The 21033-nt window shown below is 39.6% G+C and overlaps 1 protein-coding gene across 1 annotated transcript in view; it reads right to left on the bottom strand.

Annotated features, from left to right (window-relative positions):
- The window catches only part of LOC127485527 (anoctamin-5), a 235505-nt gene that overhangs the window by 185265 nt on the left and 29207 nt on the right, over positions 1-21033 (bottom strand). The window lies entirely within an intron of this gene.

Raw genomic sequence — 21033 nt, 5'->3', positions numbered from 1 at the left:
CTAGCGAAGTCATTTGGAAGTCTTTTTCTTCCTGGGAAGCTAATCCATCATCTTTCTAATTTAAAAAGAGTTTCAGTTGGAAACATGTTTGGTTGCTGGTAACCATTAAGAGAAAAAAAAGCATAAAAAAGGACAGATGTCAACTCGAGTACTATCTAATTTAAAATCTGGTTTTGGATGTGCTGTCCTCAATTTAAAGCCACAACTTGGGTACTGATGGAACAAATGACAACAAGAACTAAAGATAAAGTCACAGGGCCCAAATTAGGACCTTTTTAACCAATAGGGATAATGCTTAAAATACTAAAATTAGAAAGAGCTTAAAGTGTATGTTTTTAACATAGTAGTAACCAATTAAAACATTTAGAAAATTTTATGGTTAGATTTAGAAGCAAAATTTTAAAAAAGATAAAAGCAAAAATAAAAGCTAGAAATCTTGATATATATTTAACAGACCTGTTGTCTTACTTTTGCTACAGTGCTTTTGAAAACCATTTGCGATTAAGGGTAGATAACAGAAATTGCTCAAGTGTTGTGTTTCACTGATCTACATTTTCTTTCCTTAATGTGGTTTTCACATCCTGCTGAACCTATAGAGTACATTTAGGCTGTATGCCATGTTCCAGTTTCAGACTAATTTTATAAGATTTTATATGTTGGTCCTTTTTTCCATTAGGAAGTGTTTGATCAGCTTACTCATTCTGTTATTTTTATGTCAATGCGGTAATATCCTATAGAGTTATCTATAAAATTATGTTTGCCTTATGCTACAGCCAACCCATATATGTGGAAAAGGGGGAAACTACTAGCTCTAACACAACTTCTGATGGATTAACCTATATTAATCTGTCATAAGTGTATAACCATTGAGTCCAGGCTCATAAACAGTCCACACACATACCTTAAAGCAGAGCTAAAGATCTGTATAAAGTCAACAGCAAATCTAAAATCTTCTACAGGCCACACAAGTTGAGATTCATTCTTTTTTTTTTTCTTATCTTTTTTTTTTCCATTTCCCTCTTCCTTCGTCCTGTTTTTCTTTCTCTCCTGCATTCCTTCCTTATGTTTTCATTCTTTTTTAAATTTCTTTCTTATCTTGCTTTCAATTATTTTCTTTTCCTAATTTCCTTCAATAACATCCCTGCCATTTTATTTTTTTTCCATCTTTTTCATCCTATTTGGTCTTTCATTATATTTATTTTTCAGTCTATTTGTTGTCACTTGTTCACTGAAAATTAGGTAGGTGTAATAGAAAATATAGCTGCCGCCTGCACTGCTGGCATCCTGTGTGGGCGCCAGTTTGAGTCCTGGCCGCTCCACTTCCAAACCAGCTCTCTACTGTGGCCTGAGAGGGCAGTGGAGGATGGCCCAGGTCATTGGGCACCTGTACCCATGTGGGGTATCTGCGGGAGGCTCCGGCCATTGCAACTATCTGGGGAATGAACTAGCAGATGGAAGACCTCTCTCTCTCTCTTACTCTCTCTCTCTTTCTGCCTCTCTGTAACTCTGCATTTCAAATAAATAATCTTCAAAAACATATAAATATTGAGAAGTTTTTATGTGCATATATCTAAGACTTTAAGGTGCACAAGCACACAATCTCATTCTTTACAATATTTTTGTAAGTGAGTAGGGACATAGTGACTAAGCAAGGTTAATTAACTTTCATAAACTCACAGAGTGGTAGGATTAGAAACCAGGTATGTCTATTCCAGGGCCCCTAGTGACGTCGACACTTTATAACTCTTTTGCTGCCTAGATTTTATTTGTCAGCCAATCACTTGCCACCTGTTTCTTCTTTTTGACCCTGTGGAAAACATACACAAACGACACTTGGCACTTTTTCTTCTTCACTCAATAAAAAAATGCACTAACTTGTGCCAGGCACTGAATAGTCAGTTTCCATGATGATGATTATGATAATGATGGTAGCATACACTTCTGTTGCCATCTGTGGGCCCAAAGCTATCTTCACCATTTTACATGGATAAATGTATACCATTCATAATGAGAGCTTAGCTGTTTATCTTAATTAAAGGTGGAGTGCTGAGCATAATCAGCACATGGCCACTAGTCACAGGTTCCTGTTAAGACAAAGATGTTTTGAAGCTGGAATGTCTTTGCAAATGGCCTTCATTTTCATGACCAGGTGCTACGCATTTTCAACCAATTCAAGTGAAATTGAATAAAATCTTCAAGTAAGACATATTTTGAGGTGATAATGCAGAATATATAAACTAACCAGCTAACATGTTATTTTTTGAATAACAGAATAGCATTAGGAAGGAAGGAAAAGTGAAACAAATATATGCCTATGACTTGCTTTCTTTTTAAATGACCAAATTAGAAGGGTTATCATCTGTACATGATTTGTTAAAAATTCAAGGCCATTTAAGAATAATTTATTTCTTAAAGATTAGTATCATATACTTTGCTTCACATAGCAGTGTGATAATTTTTGGATGATTGGCCGTTTGATATTTTGTTTTTTTATGTTATTTTTTTAAAATTTATTTATATATTCGAAAGGCAAAGTTATAGAGACAGGAGAGACTGAGAGAGAGAGAGAGAGAGAGAGAGAGAGAGATCTTTCATTTGCTAATTCACTCCCCAAATGGCCACAGTGGCCTGCACTGGGCCTCTGAAGCCAAGAGCAAGGAGCTTCTTCTGGGTCTCCCACATGGGTTCAGGGGCCCAAGCACTTGGGCCATTCCCTGCTGCCTTCCCAGATTCATTAGCAAGGAGCTAGATTGGAAATGGAGCATCCAGGACTCAAACTGATGGGATGCCAGCACTGCAGATAGCGGCTCAATCTGCTATACCACAGTGCCATCCCTTGATATTTTATTCTTATGGATCTTTTGTGCCCCTGCATCTGTTTTAAGCACAGTCAAGAAAATGTGATAATCAATTCAAAATTTCTAGTTATTGTTAGCTATACATGTATATAAATAAATACTCCCAAATTCCAAATGAGAACAACATTGGACATTAAGAAAAAAAAATAACTGTCAGGTATGAAAAGACATATTTCTCATAAAAAATCATTGATTTTGAGTTACTCCAAATTTGTTTAACATATCCTAACTTAACATAGTAGCTTGGTGATTCATCTGTATGGACTACCATTTTGGAGCAGAAAAAAAGAATCTGTGGATCTCTTTAGTTATCTACAAGATAGCACATTTAATTATACCATTGCCCAGCAGGGAAAAGTTCATGGTACTTCTTCTTGATTTATAGCTCTGGGGTTAAATACTCAATAGAATCATTATCAAATCTGAATCATTATTTAGCCAGAAGTTTTATATCTCAAAGAAGAAAAGCAATTAGATGCTGATTAGAGAATTTAGCTGTGACTACCTGGACACACCACAGGCAAGATATTTTATTTTACTCTATTCCCAAATCCATGAATAATGTAGTATTAGTTGCACTTCCTACATCATTCCCATTCTGAATTTGGAACCTGACTACCATTTGAAAAGTATTTTCTCTTTTCCTTTTTTAGCATTTTATTGCAGAGAGGAATGCCCATGTGCTCCTGGAAGCTGTGTAGATACGTGCAAATAATTAGTCCTCATTTTGACCAAACAGCCTTTTTAACAGCTAAATGACACTTCTTAAAGAATAAATAAATGCTTTAAACGTTGATAATTCTGCTCAGAGAAACGAGTTCCCCTCCACAGTCACTTTACCAGGCAAATCATCTCTAGATATTTGCTTCCCTCTTAACTTTTCTTGCTTTTGCACTTAAGCTCTGCATTATTCAGCTTAGTTAACATGTAGAGCAGGAAGCTGTTTCTTAACTTTTGTCCCTCTTTTTCGAAGGTAATTTGATATATATTAACTGGGATTCTGCATTTGTTACTCTTTCTGATCTGTTTAAAAATTCTTTAAATGTTTTTAAAGCTGATATTCTTGTAAAGTCCATCATACTAATATGGAAGAGATTACATAGTGATGAGGATATACATCCTTTTTCATTTTCTCAATTTTCCCTTCTTTTTATTTCCCTAGATTAAGCAAAGTGAATTGGAAATTAACTAGTAAAAAAAAGGTGATTTAAATATGTACAATATAGTAATTATGTAACAACAGTTTTTTGGGGAGAAATTATACCTAGTTAAGTAGATACAGAGTACTAATTATTATTTATAGCCTTTATTGTTATATGCCTGCAAGTGACAAAAGATTAAGTTTCATTTAACTTTGAACAGCTAGTAATTATAAAATATAATGCCAACTGTCAGAAAAACCATTAGCTTATATACACCTAATCTTTGAAATTGAATTACAGTATTATAATTCTTCTATGATTCTTGCTATATGCATTTTAAAAGTATTAAATAAAATACTAACCATTGAAAGTTTCCTTTTTCATCTTCTTTTCTAAGTGTTTATTTAAAACAAATGACTTGGAGTTTATAATACAAATATATAACTATAATCTCTTTTACGGTACCAGTGCTATTTAGCTGTAACTTATTGGTAAACATGCTAAAAATTAAAGATTTTTACACTTTTAATCAGTGCCAAGAAAAAGCAGACATTGAGCAAAAAGATGTGTGATTTTTGATGGTTTAGAATCAGTATTCTATCATTCAAATATATGTAGGGAAAGAATACACAGGATAGTAGAGCAATAATAGTGATAACAGCAGAAAAATGTGAGGGTATTCCAAAAGTCCATGGAAAAATGGAATTAAAAGATAAGTATGGGGCCAGTGTTGTGGCACACTGGGTTAAGCCACTGCCTGCAATGCTGGCATCCCATATGGGCACCAGTTTCCATCTTCAAATCCAGCTCCCTGCTAATGTACCTGGAAAAGCAGCTGAAAATGGCCCAAATCTTCAGGCCACTGTACCCACATGAGAGACCAGGAAAAATCTCCTGGCTCCCAGTTTTGGCCTGGTACAGCTCCAGCCATTGAGGGCATTTTGGGAGTGAACCAGTGAATAGAAGATTCTCTCTCTCTCTCTCTCTCTCTCTCTCTCTCTCTATCTCTATCTCTCTCTTTCTCTGTCTCTCTGTACCTCTGCCTAATCTGCCCATTGCTTTTTCATATTCATGAATTTTTTGTAAGCACCCTGTAAGCATAGATTCAAATATATTTTACTCCAACACAAACATTTTATTTCCATTATCACTGAACTTTTAAAAGTCTGCTCAAATATAAAAGATTTCTGTGTAGATAATGTTATGCTAAAGCACTTACTTGATTTTCTTAATTAATCCTCAGAACAATCCACTGTTATACAGCCAGTTGGCAAATAACATAGCATAAACTTACATCAGACTTCTGTTGCTCAGATCCCAGTGTGTTTACCACTCTTGATTCATCAATTCCTTTAAACAACCACAAGGTGAATGTAAAGATGTGTACAGTACATGGTTACTTGATTTTTGTGTTCCAAGATACAAGTATGAAAAGAATATAAACGTACTGAAAGGCAGCACTACCTTTACTTTACTATCACTTAATATACATAGCTTTTCCCCATTCCCACTGGTTATACCTCAGTTTCATTGGTTGCAACCATATATCCTCAAATAAACTAAAAATCTACATATTATTCAATTACTTGTTTAACTTAGGGAGTTAAATTGGAAGTATAGTCTAAATTTCATTTGTGTTGATTTTCTTTTAAGAAATATGCAGTCTGCTTTCCTTCCAAATTGTGATTAATATGGCTTATGTAATCTTTTTGATGCTTCGTTTACCAGAAAAAATATCCAAATCCTATTCCATTTTGTTGTTCTTAGAATGTTTATTTCCACTTCTCGTATCCAATTCACTAAGGAGTGTTTTAGCATCTCCTGTTCTCGCTTCAACCCAGCCCTGTGTGGTTTCCAAAGATGGCTTTTCTTTCTGTGGAATGACAATGATCCAAAGCCTGATAATTGAGCACTCTTCCTACCATGTGGAATTTAAAATAAACCTATCACCATGAAGACAAAACTTTTCTGTAGCTGTATTTGGCTTTAGTAATGGTAGAAGTTTGAGGCTTTTTAAGAACACAGTAATTTTGACTTGGCCACAAAAAAATCAAGGACCAACTGAGGTACAGCTGTAAGAGAAAACACCAAGGAAAAGCAGTCTGAGTACCAAGTCACATCTCAGTGTTGTTCTGGCTCTAGGACCTCTCCCCTGGTGCCCTCAACATGCTTTTTAAGTTTTCACCTTTTTAATCTGTCCAAGCTAAAATCATTTCCCTTATGTCAGGCTAAGACTTCAGCAGTTCCCACTATATCTGACATCTTTCCAACTGTCGTCAATGTATACACGCATGTTTTGCTGCTTCAATTCAGCTTAAAGATGATTTTCTTCAAACTTACAACATGAGTTCATAATACATGGATGTGCTACTGTTGGAGAAGATGTACATTATAGTCATCAAGAGCACAGTAGACGTAGACTCTTGGGGAACTCAGTTAACTTCTTTGTGTGTTAGTTTCCTCATATGGAAAAGGGGGACAATATAAATTGGAGGTATATATAAAGACCTAAGACTAGTACCTGAGATAGTCTTGAATTCAGCAGTTCTTGAAAGTACAAAGGAACATACTTTTATAGAATTTATATATAAATATCTTACACTAGTACCTGAAATATTCCTGAATGCATCTTGAATTCAAAATCTATTGAACGAAGGAACATGATTTTAGAGATTTTGGAAACTTCATGCCTGTTTTATGCAGCAAATCTCTCATTTTTCTCTCCGCATTTAAATTTTACTGAGTTTCCTATGTCCTGCCACAACAAATCCCAATGCCACTAATTTTTTACTTATTTGCAAAATAGAGAAGGCTGACAAAGTATAAAGCAGAAATTGCCAGCTTTTTCCACTGTTAGAGTCGACCACCCGAAAAACGTCACCAAGAGACACGTCTCTTATGCAAACAGCACAGGGAAGTTTTATTGATTATCCAGCATGCTGGGGCTGTCTGACCATACATGAACAGAGCATCCCCGAATAACCAAAGGTTAGGGTTTATAAAGGCAAAAACCGCAAAACCGGGAAGGGGAAGAGAATACACGGTTGCTAAGCGGTTGCTAAAGTCTTACAATCAGCAATTATGATCTTAAGACATAGACAAATCACATCTTCATTATTAGCCCAGGTAACCCAGGTGCAACCTTTCTACTTTTAAGCTTGAGCAATCATGCTAGGGGGTTTTTGTGCGTTGCCAAGGGTGATGTAGTGCACTGCTATTGTCCGACTATTTGAGATTATAGTTTCGGACCAGAGTCTCACGGTGGGGGGTTGCTTTCCTAGAATGCAGTCTCAAGTGCTCCAAATTGGAGTCCCTACTGTCAAGGTGCTACTTCACTCTGTTTTATTTTCACAGCTGCACCAGGAAGGTTTAAAACTGTAAGCTTAAGCTTAACTTTTTACACCCGCACATATACAATTTTAACTCTTCACCACCTGAAGAGTTGCTGAGGTATTCAGTACAATATGATGGTTATTGCAGTTCACATACATTTTAAGTGTGTCATTTATAGGAAAACTCCCAGAATATATGTTTGGAGATGATTCCCATTGTTACAATATTTGCAGTTTTATCTCTTTTTTTGCTTGTGATAAAATTTATTCATTTGAATTATAAAAAACTGACCAATACACAAAGACTTGTAAAAATCCTTTCCAACCAGTCTTCTTTGCCTAAGAGCTGCAGAATAGCCAATGAAGCTAATTCATTGCACACAAGGGAAAATCTGTTTACACCATGAAACCTGTTTTCCTATGTGATGCCCGATGCTGGCACAGTCAAAACTGAAAACATTGGCAAAAACAAAAACACACACACAAAGACTTAAATAAAGAGCATGTATGGCAGATGGTGGAGATGAATAGTTGATCGTCACTGTCTGCTAGTCTGACTGTACTGACTTCGAATTGTTGCAGTACCATAATTTCTCCATGATTATCTGTGAAATTATGTTGACTGTTAAGCTCTGATTCATGCTTTTCTTAAATCATCTGTGGGAGAGATGACAGTCTAATTGCACTCCTGAATTTTTTACACTATGAGTTTGTTAAGCAAGACATATTTTACTAAAGAAAAAGCCCAAATGTATGTAATTTGACATTGTGGCAGATTAATACTTAGGCATTAGACCGGCACTACAATTAGACAGCTTAAATGTGTCCTACATCTTAATGTCTATATGACTTTAAGAAGTCACATTAAGTTCTCCAAGAAAAGGTCTGTTGCCATTTCTCTGATTGAAATAAATCAAAGTCTATCAGAGGATTTAAGTGAAGCACGAGAATCCTCATCACAATTGCACCTAATTCTAGAAAATTGAAATCTAGAGAATTAATTGTAAATTCAGAATATCTCAGGATGAGAAACTGTATTTACAGTAGACTTCCTGAAGTGGTTATTGAGAATGTAACTCTTATTCCTTGAGTTATCTGATTTCTTTTTCAATTATGATGAAACTTCAGGCTCTGAAGTAAAATTTTAAATGACAACAAAAATGCAATTTACAATTCATATGACTTTGTATGCATATTAAAATTACATTAAACTGTACCAAATATCATATAACAATAAATAGGTTACTCATAAATTGCCTAGGATATAAAGCTAGGAAAAAACTTGTCAATCTACTGACTGAACTTAAAATAATCCTAAAGTTGCTTTTCATTACAAATACTTTCTTGCTAATCCCTGTGAGAGAAACAAGTAAAAAACAAGTGACAAGCAAGCAATAAACATCAGGAAGTCACAGAAGTACTGTAAATCTTACAAAGCACTCTGGTACCTGGATATGTTTCTTTAATCTTATGTCAAATTCTCTTTGTCTTGTTGGGAAGACATGGTGCCCACACTTAGAATGGTGTAAAGCTATTCCTCTGGTAATAACACCAGGAGCAGCTATCACTGAGGGGTGGAGGAAAGGTGTTATCATCCAGAAAATTGAGTTGTTTACATTTTACTGGACAAAAGCAAACAGGACTGTTTTTGTTGATCATATACAAATAACACGGACAATTAGGTTCTAGAGTGAAGTGGAAATTTCAGAAGTGCAAAATAAAAGTTCTTGAGTAGATACTTTAAACATAGATGTCCAGGACATGAAAATCAAGGTTTTTCATCTCAATTTCCTTTAATGTATGAAATACAAGTAGAAAGGATAAAATGCATCAATTCCATGCTGTTCCAGCTCTGAACAGAGAAAGCATGTGGATATGTACTGTTTTCCTATTTCAGCTGTAAAATGTTACTACAAACTTAGGAACATAAACAATAAAAATTTATTCTCTTTACATCCTATATGTCAAGAGGCTGACATGAATCTCATATGACTAAAATAAATTCTCAGCGTGGCAGCATTCTTTTCTGGAGATGCAGGAGGGGATTATTTCCTTGCTCTTTCTAGTTCATAAAGCCTGCCCACATTCCTTGGTCTGCAGCCCCTTCATCTTCAAAGCTAACTGTGTCAAGCTGAATTTTTTTCACATAACTTCACTCTGATACTGCCTTTTCTTCTGCCTCCTGCTTTCAAAGCTCTGGTGATTACAAATTGGCAAATTTTGGCAATGCAGAATAATCTCCCTGTTTTAAGTTCAATGAATTAACAGCATTAATGCCATCTGGAACCCTAATTCCCCATTGCCATGTTACCTAACATGTTCTCAGTTTCCAGATATTAGGATGTGTATTTGGAAAGGGCCTGTTTGATCTCTACCACAGAGAGGCTATGAGAACAAAGGCACAGACCAAGTGGCTTCTGTAACATACCAGCCAGCACTGGAATTACTTCTGAATACAGTTGGGAAGGTGTCATGCAAACTCGAGGAGATCCAGAGCTTGTTTCTCCATCCATCATAGGCTCCAGTGAGATTCAGCAGTGAGATTTTGCCACTCTCCAAAGCAACAGGAAGTAAATAAAGGAAAACATTTCAATGAGCAGCAAAAATCAATGAAGCAAACTGATCCAGTGATGCTACATTGATTCCTTCCCTTTTAGCTGCTCATTCAGTTTTGTTTGCTGGTCACCATTGATCATTTCTTTCCTTTTCCCTTTATTTAACTGCTTTGCATTCCTGAGTTCTTCAACACTCTTTTGGTTTTAATCATGATTGCCAGTGTAGTTTCCACTGATAACTCATTGACCAGAGTAAAGAGTCAGCATTCCACCTCTCAAGCAGCACTTCAGAGCTCAATGTCTGCTTGCAGCTGTCCTCAAAGGTCACAGTCAACAAAATTTATAAATTCTTGGGGTGTTTAACTTCAGACACTTAAATAATTTAACCTCAAATGTTAATGCAGTTGAACCTAAATTATTTTTTCTACTTCTAAATATATGTTTCATTATTTGTTCAAAGCTGTCAGTGAATAATTTATTTACAACATACTTGTGTAATTTTTGCTTTTTGAGGATTGCTGTTGAGCTATTAAATATTTCTTAACCTTTGATTCTTATGCAAAGGAAAAAAATGTCTAAGTGTAAAAAAGCACCTTCCTTCTCCCATAAACAAGAATGCTGGAAACACACTCAGTGTCTAATTCAGGGATCTTAAACCCTACTGAAGACTTTTTATAAGTTTTAGAATGGGGGGGGGGGGAGAGAGAGAGAGAGAGATTGATTTACTGGTTCACTGCTAGGTGCCCACAATGACTGAGGCTGAACTTAAGTTAACCCAAGAGTCAGGAATACAAATACATAGATGCCAGAAACCCAAATACTTGCACCATCGCTGCTGCCTTCCAAGGAAGCTGGAGACAGAAGCCTGAACCAGGTATCAAATCCAAGTACTGCATTGTGGAATGGGGACGTCTTCAGCAGAGGCTTGACCAATAGGCTAAATACCCCCACCCCCAACTGAAATTTATGCTGAATTTGTGGATACATATCTGCATAAAATTTTGCGGATACATATAATGGTGGGGAGGAAATACTTCTAGTTTTCAAAAGATTATTAAAGCCTCTGAATCCTGAAGAAAATAATTTCTAATATTAGAAATCCCAAAAGACTAGAAGGAAAATCATGAAATCTATCATTATTTACAATGGACAAATAAATACGAATGGTCAAGAATGGTGTCTGTTCTTAGTGACGTAATCATGACTAACATGTGAAGCAAACGTCATCAGCCCCTCTCTGAGTTTTGTAAATGCCCTTGATTGTTATCAGAGCCTCCTCTCATTTCCAGCACTTCCTTTCCTTCCACTCTGCTCCATCAGAGGAGAGGCTCTGCTGCCTCTAATTGTGCAAGGGTGAAGAGGGGAATCAAAGAGAAACCACATCTCAGATGTGCATAAATTGATCACTCTCAAGCAGTCACCATCCATTTTTCTGCTGCAGTGCAGTTTTCATGTGCCAACCAGCAGATTCATGTTTGAGTTGAATCAGCAAGACTGTTTGAGATGTGGCATGCACAGTTTCCACTGTATGTGATAATGCTGCATTCAGAATGACAGTGGTCTAAGCCTTAGGGCAGTAAATGCTTCTTGAGATACATTCAAGTGCTTTTTAACTGAGTTTTGCCTAAGGTGTAGGGGAAAGTTGCTGATGCTTTCAAACATGTTTAAACATTTTAATATTGTCTTGACATGTCAGCCCAAACTAAAGCACTCCTAGGAATAAGACAATGAAATTCTGTAATTAAAGGGCCAGGACTTCCAGTTTTAAATGGTAGCTCTCTCCTTGAACTTCTCAATGAAATGTGCTTACAACACTGAAACTATTCTTTTGAAGGGTTGTACTTGCAAGTAATAGTGGTCATTTTGTTATCCATGATGAGCATACAGAAAAGAAGTAGAATGTATTATTCCCAGATCTCAAAATATTTAGAATAATTTGTTTATTGCAAATAATACAATATCATTGATCATTTTTGTGATCTTACTGCATCAATAAACAAACATAATTCAGTAGTTTCAAACAACAAGATTTAGCACGTCTCACATTTCTGCAGATTAGCTACATGGTTCTTCTGCTATTTTTACCGGTCTCACTCATTGGGGAGCACACACCAGGACAGTTGGATGGGTGTGGGCATTGCTGCGAATGCTGGTCTACTTCTCAAGTGATGTTTCATCTTCAAACAAGCTAGATCAGCCTTTCTCTCAGGATGGCCATCTCAGTTCCCAGGGCAGAAGCAAAAGCTGTTGGCCTCTAGAGAGCTCTGCTGCAAATAGCACAGTTATCACTTGCGCCACATTCTAGTTGTCAGTGCTATCCCAGCTTCAAGGGCTAGAAAACAGAATCCACCTCTTGACAGTAGGAGCAGTAATATCTCCTTCCAGAGTCCTATGTAAAGGGAGATTAGTGGAGTTTCTGGTGTTCTTTTGCATTTTAAAACAGTGTGGCCACATCGTGAAACTTGCCAGACTCATGCTGAATGACTTTTTTGTCTTATTATTTTTGATGAATGAACGGTGCACTGGATTTTAGGTATTTGCTCTGCTTTTGTTGTCTTACCAGGATTTACAACTTTGCAGCCTTGCGTTCATCTCTTTTTAATACTAGATGCATCATCAAAACAGTGTTCCTGTTTATGTTGCCCATGCAGAGAAAGCAAGATACCATGCCAGTGACCCAATGTTTTAGGGGAAAATTTCAGGTGCAATGATTAACCATTAGAATGATCTGTTTAGGTTATAGAAATAAGTCCAAATAATAGTTCCTCTGTCTTTGAAGTTTGAACAACAGTGACACATACTGAATAAATGTTCTGGGCAAACTCTTAAAGAAGTGTGGGGAAGGGGCTGGTATACAGAATTTTGTGGCCAGTGTATTTTCCTAAATAGATGGTAGCTCTGGTGTACTGCAGAATCTATTAACATAAATCCAATAGCATTACTAGAAAAATAAAATATAAAAGCAGATATATATTGATAGATTATAGCCACTGGATATAACAGTGACTATAACCTACAAGTCACTGAAAACTTTGAGTGCATCAGGGACCTTATTAAGGCCTGTATATGCACTGACTCATCTTACAAAGAATGAGGAGTAGGTATTTTTTATAAATCTCACATTGGTATTGGTCAGTTTTTCATGTTTATGTCAAAGTACCTGAGGCGCTGCTTTATAAGGAAAGTGGTTTATTTAACTCACGACTCTGCAGGCAGGAAGTCTAAGTAGCATGAGGCAGATTGTGGTGAGGGCACGTTTTGGCTGCATCCCTTCATGGTGGAAGACACAGAGGATACATGGGGCTGTACTCTTAGTAATCTAATCTAACCCACTTGCTTCCCAAAGGCCCACAGCTACACACTATCATCAGATTAAGTTTCCATTCTCATCATACCATTGACTAATGACTTTGGAGCTTATCATTTCACAAATTGAGGGGATATTGTACTTAGATTGTACCAAGGAACTTGCAACTCTGAGAAGCCTTCCTAAATTCCCCAAACAGGCAAAAGGCAGGGATTTTTCAGTCATTTATATAAAAAAATCCAAGTCCAACTCAGAGTGCATTTTTAGGTTTCTGTCCCCTCACCCCTAAGTTTTATTTGCTATGGTAATAATTTTCTGTGTAAATAATTTGAACTAATATTTATTTTATGATTTCTTCTCAGATCTATTTTATAAGGAAAATAATAATAAACCACTTAATCATTTGACTTAACAGAAGATATTTTCATTCAGACTAGTAATGGCAATTAAAAATAGTAAAGGCAATGTAAAAATAATTGTTGAAAAGTAGTTTCCAGTTATTCATTTTATTATATTGATGTCTACATAAACATTTTAATTTTTAAAAAATTTTTGAGTGATAAAGAGGGACAGGCAGGCAGAGATTGTCCATCTGTTGTTTCAGTCCCTAAATGCCCACAGTGTTCACAGTTGAGCCACCCTGAAACCAGGATCCAGGAATTTAATCCTGATCTCCCACTGGGTGGCATGGACAGAAGTACTCAAGTCATTACCTGCTACTTAGGTGTACATTAGAACAAAGACAGAAGAGAGTGGAGCAATGAGTTGTATTTAGGCATCCTGACTGAAATCTTAACCAGTAGGCCAAATGTCTATCTTTCATTGTTCTTGTTCATTCTTTTTGTAAAACCAAATTCCACCAGAATTTAAATGTTCATCTAGGAAAAAAAAAAGTCTGAGTACATCAGGAAACTGAGAAGTATAAAAAGGAAAACAAATTCTTTTTAAAAATAAAAGGAAAATGCTTCTGCTTTTATTTTCCTTGAAAAAAGAAGAAATATCACAATTTTTCATGTGCAGAATTTTGCCAAATGTTAAGAATATACTAGTGCTTGATTTTGAAGGACAAATTGGAGGAATGGTGTGAATATCTGAGAAGTCTATCCATTCACTAACAATCCCTTTCTCTCCTATGATCAGGAAATTAAGTATATAAATTGTCAATTAAACAAATAAGATGACACATACAGCATTAGGTATCTGAGCTTTAACAGCAGTAAGGAAAACTCATTTGTAATGTTTAAAAACTAAATGCTGGGCCTGGGGTTGTGGCATAGCAGGTAGGGCCGCCGTCTGCAGTGCCGGCATCCCATATGGGCACTGGTTAGAGCCCTGGCTGCTTCACTTCTTATCCAGCTCTCTGCTGTGTTCTGGGAAATCAGTAAAAGAAGGCCCAAGTCCTTGGGCCCTTGCACCCATTTGGGAGACCTGGAAGAGGCCCCTGGCTCCTGGTTTTGGATCGGTGCAGCTCCAGCCAATTGGAGAGTAAACCAGTGCATGGAAGATTTCTCTCTACTTCTCCTTCTCTCTCTGTTTAACTCTGACTTTAAAATAAATAAATAAATCTTTAAAACAAAATAAACTAACTGCCACATTTTCCTACCTTCCTTTGGTAATTGGTGAGATCCATTTATCTTCAGCTCAAGCCATGGCCTTGGAATGGGGTAAATGTGAAGGATTCCAGCAGAATGCACACCCAGCAAGCCTTCAATCTGTGCAGGTGTAGGGCTGTTTGTAAGTCTTAATGAGACCTGTCATAATGATGCCTCTAATGGTTTCTGAATTCTGTAAGAAGACCTCTGAAAACTTGAATGCCTCTGAAAATCTGGATTTGTTATTTCTGATGATTCCTTATATTATCTGTCACTTCTTGTTGAGGTCATTGAGACAACATCAAGCAGCATCTGCCCACCATCCAACCTTCTACAAAAAGATTTTTGTTTAGAGAGAGATCCTGATTTCTTAAATTAATGATTTTCACTACTTTTGGAAATGCATTGTTTTAAGGTGGTTTTACCACTCTCTATTAAGAGTAAAAGCATAGTATCTACTTTTTGTATTGTTCAGTTATTTTTTTCCCTCTTTCTCTGGGAACTATAGCTTTTTCTTATGGCTATGCATAGCAGTAATTGACCTGTGAATAACACAGCTGTTTAAGAGGCAATTTATGTAATAGAAACATCTAAAGTGAGAAGCAAAACACTTAGTCTTTGACCTCCACTCTCCTACAGATTGGACCCACTCACTGCTTCCATTCTCCTTGCTGCTCAGTTGTGGCAATGAGTGAAAGGAATGAGCTATGGTGACATACTCTCCATGTTATAAATTGTTCTGAGATTGTTTGCTCTTATGATGCTTAAAATTGGGTACTTTTGAGAGGAAATTAAGTTTATATCTAAGAAAAGACTGATCTTCTAAAATGGCACAATGATTTTATTAAATAGCATAACTAGATACTAACGGGAACTCTGGGGTGGATGTTCAGTTGAGCAGTTAAGATGCCCTTATCCCACATCAGAATGCTTGGGTTTGATTTCAAGCTCCGCCTACTCATTTCAGCTTCTTGGCCAAGGAACTGGTTGCTTCTACCCACATCAGAGATCTGAATGGCATTTTCAGCTCTTGCTTTGGCCCTTGCTGGGGCCATTGTAGATATTTCAGAATAAACCAGCAGATGGGAGCTCTCTCTCTCTCTGTGTATGTCTCTCTCTGGATAAAAAAAGAAAGAAAACAGAACATAACAGAAAAATCCTGCAAATAATGTTAAGGAAGAGCATCCAGCGAATACCATGTCTTCTGTCAGACTTCTCAAAGTTTGATACTATTGAGTGGGGCAGAAAACACAAAATGAAAAGCCTCTAAAGAACAGGCTTTATTGTAGAAAATGTTTATAGAGAATACAAGTACAATTCCATATAGCACATTTAATGATTGTATTGTTTACACAATACCAACAAGACTTGTGATTAGCTGTTTTCTACTTTCATTGAGGTCAAAATAAAGCAGTACTAAACCGAAGCACAAAATAATGTTCACAGATGTTAGAAAACATCATTCAGTGAAAGGCTGGGAGAGTACTAGTTGTGGAAGATCTGCCTCTGTAGTCCTACCCAAAAAGGGCAAAAGCAGACATTTGCTGCAGCAATTCACATGGAGACAGATGGCCAGCCTGGCTTTTGTACCACCTCCCTCCCTGGACAACCCATTGATCCATTAGCCCATGAGTGGGTTAACCAGGCTAAGAAGGCAGAGCCCCCATGACAGGTCACCTCCCAAAGTCCCTCCTCCAGATTCCGCGGGGACTAGTGCTGAAGCCACAGTAAGGCTCTCAGTCCCTCTGCCTCTCTTGTTAGGAAGCCCTTTTTCACCCTCCCCTTCCTCTCTTGCTCTGATGGAAGTGTGAGGTGTTGAGAGCAGGCGTAACTTTCTCTTGCCTCCCTTAGCACCATTAGAAAGTAGAAGATCTCCATTAAGTAAACTCTTTGAACAAATACTTGAAATGTTAAACAAAACTCCTCTTGCAAGGAGGCTGATAATGAGCTGGGGTTCGGGGAGTTTATGGTGAAAGGACACGCGTGCAGTTACCATCCTAGCCACGTTTTTAAGAGGACAGTCTGGTAGAATTAAGTGCATTTACTTTCTGTACTATCATCAGTGCCCTGCATTCACAAAACTCTCTTCGTCTTGCAAAACAGAAAGTCTGTGCTCCTAACCAGCAACTCCGCATTCTCCCCTTGCCTTGGCCCCTGGTGACCACCGCCTGCTTTCTGGAGCCCTGAATTTGACTGCTCTAGGTACCTCGCATAAGTGGGACCTTATCTGTCGTTTTGTGACTGGCTTATTTCAGTTAGCACAGTCTCCTCAAGGTTCATCCGTGTCGTAGCACGTGCTAGAATTTCCTTCCTTCTTAACACCAAGTGATATTGCACTGTGTTTATAGCCACACGTTGTTTAGCCATTCCCTCCCTGGGAGACACCCGAGTTGTTCCTGCCTTCCGGCTACTGTGAATAATGTTGCGTGTGCACACTGTGCACGTCTCTGAGTCCTTGCTTTCTTTTCTGCATAGACCTAGAAGCGGAGTTGCTGTCTCACGTGGGAATCCTAGGTGTAATTTTGTTGAGGAACTGCCATACAGTTTTCCATAGTGACTATGCCATTTTACATTTCCACCAGCAGTGTGCGAGGCTTCCCACCTCTCCACGTCCACACTAGCACTTCTTGCTCTCTGGGGTGTTTTTAGGTGGTGGTGTATTGGTAATAGCCACCCAATGTGAGGCACTATCTCATTGTGGTTTTGCTTTCTTTCCACTTTCTCATAATTAGTGATGTTGAGCATTTTCTCATGTGCTTGTTGGCCACTTGTATTTCTTTGGAGAAATGCCTATCCAAATCTTTTGCCCATTGTAAAAATTGGGTTCTTTGGGTTTTTGTGTTCTTGAGCTATGGAAGTTCTTTCATAGTCTTGGATTTGAATCCCTAAAAACTGCTTTTAATTTTTTAAAATGTATTTATTTATTTGAAAGGCAGAGTGATATATATAAATACAGAGAGACCTTCTATCCGCTGGTTCGCTTACCAAATGGCTGCACCAGCCTGGACTGGGCCAGGAACCAGGAACTGCATCCAGGTTTCCCATATAGGTGGCAGTGGCCCAAGCACTCAAGCCATCTGCTGCTGCCTTCCCAGGTGCGTTAGAGCAGGGAACTGGATCAGAAGCTGAGCAGCTGGGACTCAAATCCATTCTCAGATGAGATGCTGGCATGGCAAGTGGCCGCTTACCCTGCTACACAAAGCAAAGCTCATGATTCTGAACTCTACTGGTACACTGTCTGGGGTCAGTGCTGCTCTCACCAGCACTGCCCACCCGCACCTCAAATGCCAGTCAATGACTGTCTCAAACCTGTTCTCCAACCAGAGCAGAAAATAGATAGAACTGACTACAAGATGTCTGTATGCCTGACTGTGAAGCAGCACCCTCTTCTACCCAGTTCCCAGGGAATTAAGCTTCTATCCCCAACACCCAGGAGAGCTGGTTTCCTGGTGGAGTCTGGGCTGGGAGTCCCAGGTAGGGAAGGCAGGTCCAGCAGTGACCCCCCTACTGCCCCCAGAGCTCAGCTTGTGCCCACCCCAGGCCCAGCTGGGACACACCCTCGTTTACCTCATCTCAGAAAAGCAATTTAGGGGCCAGCGCTGTGGCGCAGTGAGTTAAGGCCCCGGCCTGCACTGCCAGCATGCCATGCGGTCACCAGTTCAAGTCCTGGCTGCTCCTCTTCCGATCCAGCTCTCTGCTATGGCCTGGGAAAGCAGTGGAAGATGGCCCAAGTCCTTGGGCCCCTGCACCCACACGGAAGACCCGGAAGAAGCTCCTGGCTCCTGGCTCCTGGCTTCAGATCAGCTCAGCTCTGGCTGTTGAGGTCATTTGCGGAGTGAGCCAGCCCATGGAAGAACTCTCTCTCTGGACCTACCTCTCTCTCTAACTCTGTCTTTCAAATAAATAATTATTTAAAAAAATTTATTTTCAACAAAATATTTCTCCCATTCTCTATTTTAGATTACTTGGGATAATAACTAACATGTATAAAGTTGTCACATGCCAGACATGTTTTTAAGATTTTTAAATTTATTTTAATTTGTATTTGAATGAGACAGATGAGATCGTCTGTCCACCGATTCACCCCCCAATGCCTGCACAGCCAGACTGCAGCCGGGAGCCTGGAACTTTACCTGGGTCTCCCATGCAGCTGGCAGTTCCCAAATACTTGAACCACCTCCTGCAGCCTCCCAGGGTGCAAAATAGCAGGAAGCAGAGCTGGGACCCGAACCCAAGTGGGATGTGGGTGTTCCGAGCAGCACCCTAAACTACTTTTTCACCAAATGCCCACCCCTTGCCAGACACATTTATATGGGTTAATAGTTTATATTTACACACTTTGGGGCCATGTGCTGCACTTACCCCCAGTTTCTAGATGAGGAAATCAAAGCACACAATTACTTCGATCCTCATCTGGGCCCAGATGAATTTGAGCTTAGCAGTCTGCCCCCAGAGACTGGACTCAGCCTGGTGCTGTGGAGCGTGGCTCCTTCCGCTCTCCCCAGGGCAGTGAATTCCCGACAAATGCATTGCTTGGGGCTGGCAGTTCTAAGTTGTAGTTCAAAAGGCTTTGATCCCTATCTCTTTAAAAAAAAATTACTTATTTGAAAGAACCCTAGAGAGATCATCCACCCTCTAGATCCCTCTCCAGATGGCCGCAATGGTCAGGCTTGAGCCAAGCCAAAACCAGCAGCTGGGAGCTTTATCTGGGTCTTCCACATAGGTTTCAGGGACCCAAACACTTGGGCCATCGTCCGCTGCTTTGCCAAGCCACTAACAGGGAGCTGCATCAGAAGTGGAGCAGCTATAGGATGCTAGCATTGCAGGCAGTGGCTTAACCCACCGTGCTACAACCTCGGCTCCCATTGAAGGATTTTGAGTCAAGGAACAGCTTTCCCTGAGTTTCCCTTTTTGAAGACACCTCCTGGCTGCTCTGCAAAGAGTCAAAGCGTGGAGACCAGGTAAGGACAGCCTAGTGCATGATGACAGCTTGAACTGGGCTGGTGGCTGGAGATACAGGTGGAGAGGATTTGAAAGCTGTTTGCAAGTCGATGGGGGTGGTGCACCTGGAGCTGAGAGAGGCAAGCACTGAGAGGTAGGGAAGGCTGGGGACAGAGGGAAGCAGTGGCCACTCACATCACTGGGCACACGCAGGAGGGAGGACGGAGGCCAGAGTCCTCGGGAAGAAGGAGAGAGCTCTTCTCTGCCGTGCCAGAACCGGACCAGTGCACGGTAACTGGAGAAAGGCGTCAGACTCCGAGGTTTGTCTTGCACATGGTGGAGGCTTTTAAGTGGGGCGATACTGGAGCATAGTGTTACTGACAATGACCCAGCAGAGAGAGAAAGTGACGGTTTTAGGAAAAAAACGAAGGCTGCACTCTGGAGAGGGTGCCAGGCTCCCCCCGTGGCTAAGCAGAAACTGGTAGTCCGTAAGATGCTCCTTGTTGCACAAGGGAGAGATGGAAAATGCAGATTAGATGTGGGTGGATCTGAGGTAGCCAGGGTGGAAAGATCAGGGCAGTTCTGTCTGAATAGTTCTAGTTTGTTCTGTTCTGTATTAGATGAGAAACGTGAAGGCTCAGAGATCCGTTAACTTGCCTGAGGTCATGTGCACTGGAAGGGGCTGAGCTGGATCTTCTGATTCCAGGCCTTTCCTCACCTGGGTCACCTTCTCTGCTGTTCCTTCCCCTCCGCAGTGTGGTGCCCGTGAATAATAATCTGTGCAACCCGAGTGCGATGAACCTCTCCGCCGTGGGCTTCACTGTTTGCACTTGTTGGTGCTGCCACAGACGGCAGTGAACGCCACAGGCCCTGAAATGTTCTTTCTCTGTTTCCATCCATAACCCCAGCTGCTGTTTCCTTTCACGGCACCATAATCTGAAGAGAAACCTGCTATGCTCTCCGCAGTTGCTGGGGCAGAGCAGGTGGATGGAGGGTGGAAGGTTCTAGCGGCATCTTCGCCGGTGAGGGCTGTGTCAGGCCCAGGGTCTCCCTCCCATTCACCAGCCTCGGGAGCCCTATTCATTTATCCTGGGAAGTGGCTGCAGGAGTGCAATGTGGCTGAAGTGTGGCTGGGGAGGTTTCCTAAGGTTCCCAGCACTGGAACAATTCTTTCATTTTTTTTTCTTAATTATTTGAGAGGCAGAGAGAGCTCCTATCTACTGGTGCATCACAGGCACCGCCTTGGGATGGAAAGATTGGCCATGGCTTCCGTAGACTATGACTTGGCATTCCCCCTGGGGAGTTC

This window comes from Oryctolagus cuniculus, unplaced genomic scaffold (genome assembly GCF_964237555.1).
Source record: "Oryctolagus cuniculus unplaced genomic scaffold, mOryCun1.1 SCAFFOLD_109, whole genome shotgun sequence".
NCBI classification, from domain to species: domain Eukaryota; kingdom Metazoa; phylum Chordata; class Mammalia; order Lagomorpha; family Leporidae; genus Oryctolagus; species Oryctolagus cuniculus.
Note: the sequence above shows the minus strand (reverse complement) of the source record. Positions and strands in the feature narration are given on the sequence as shown.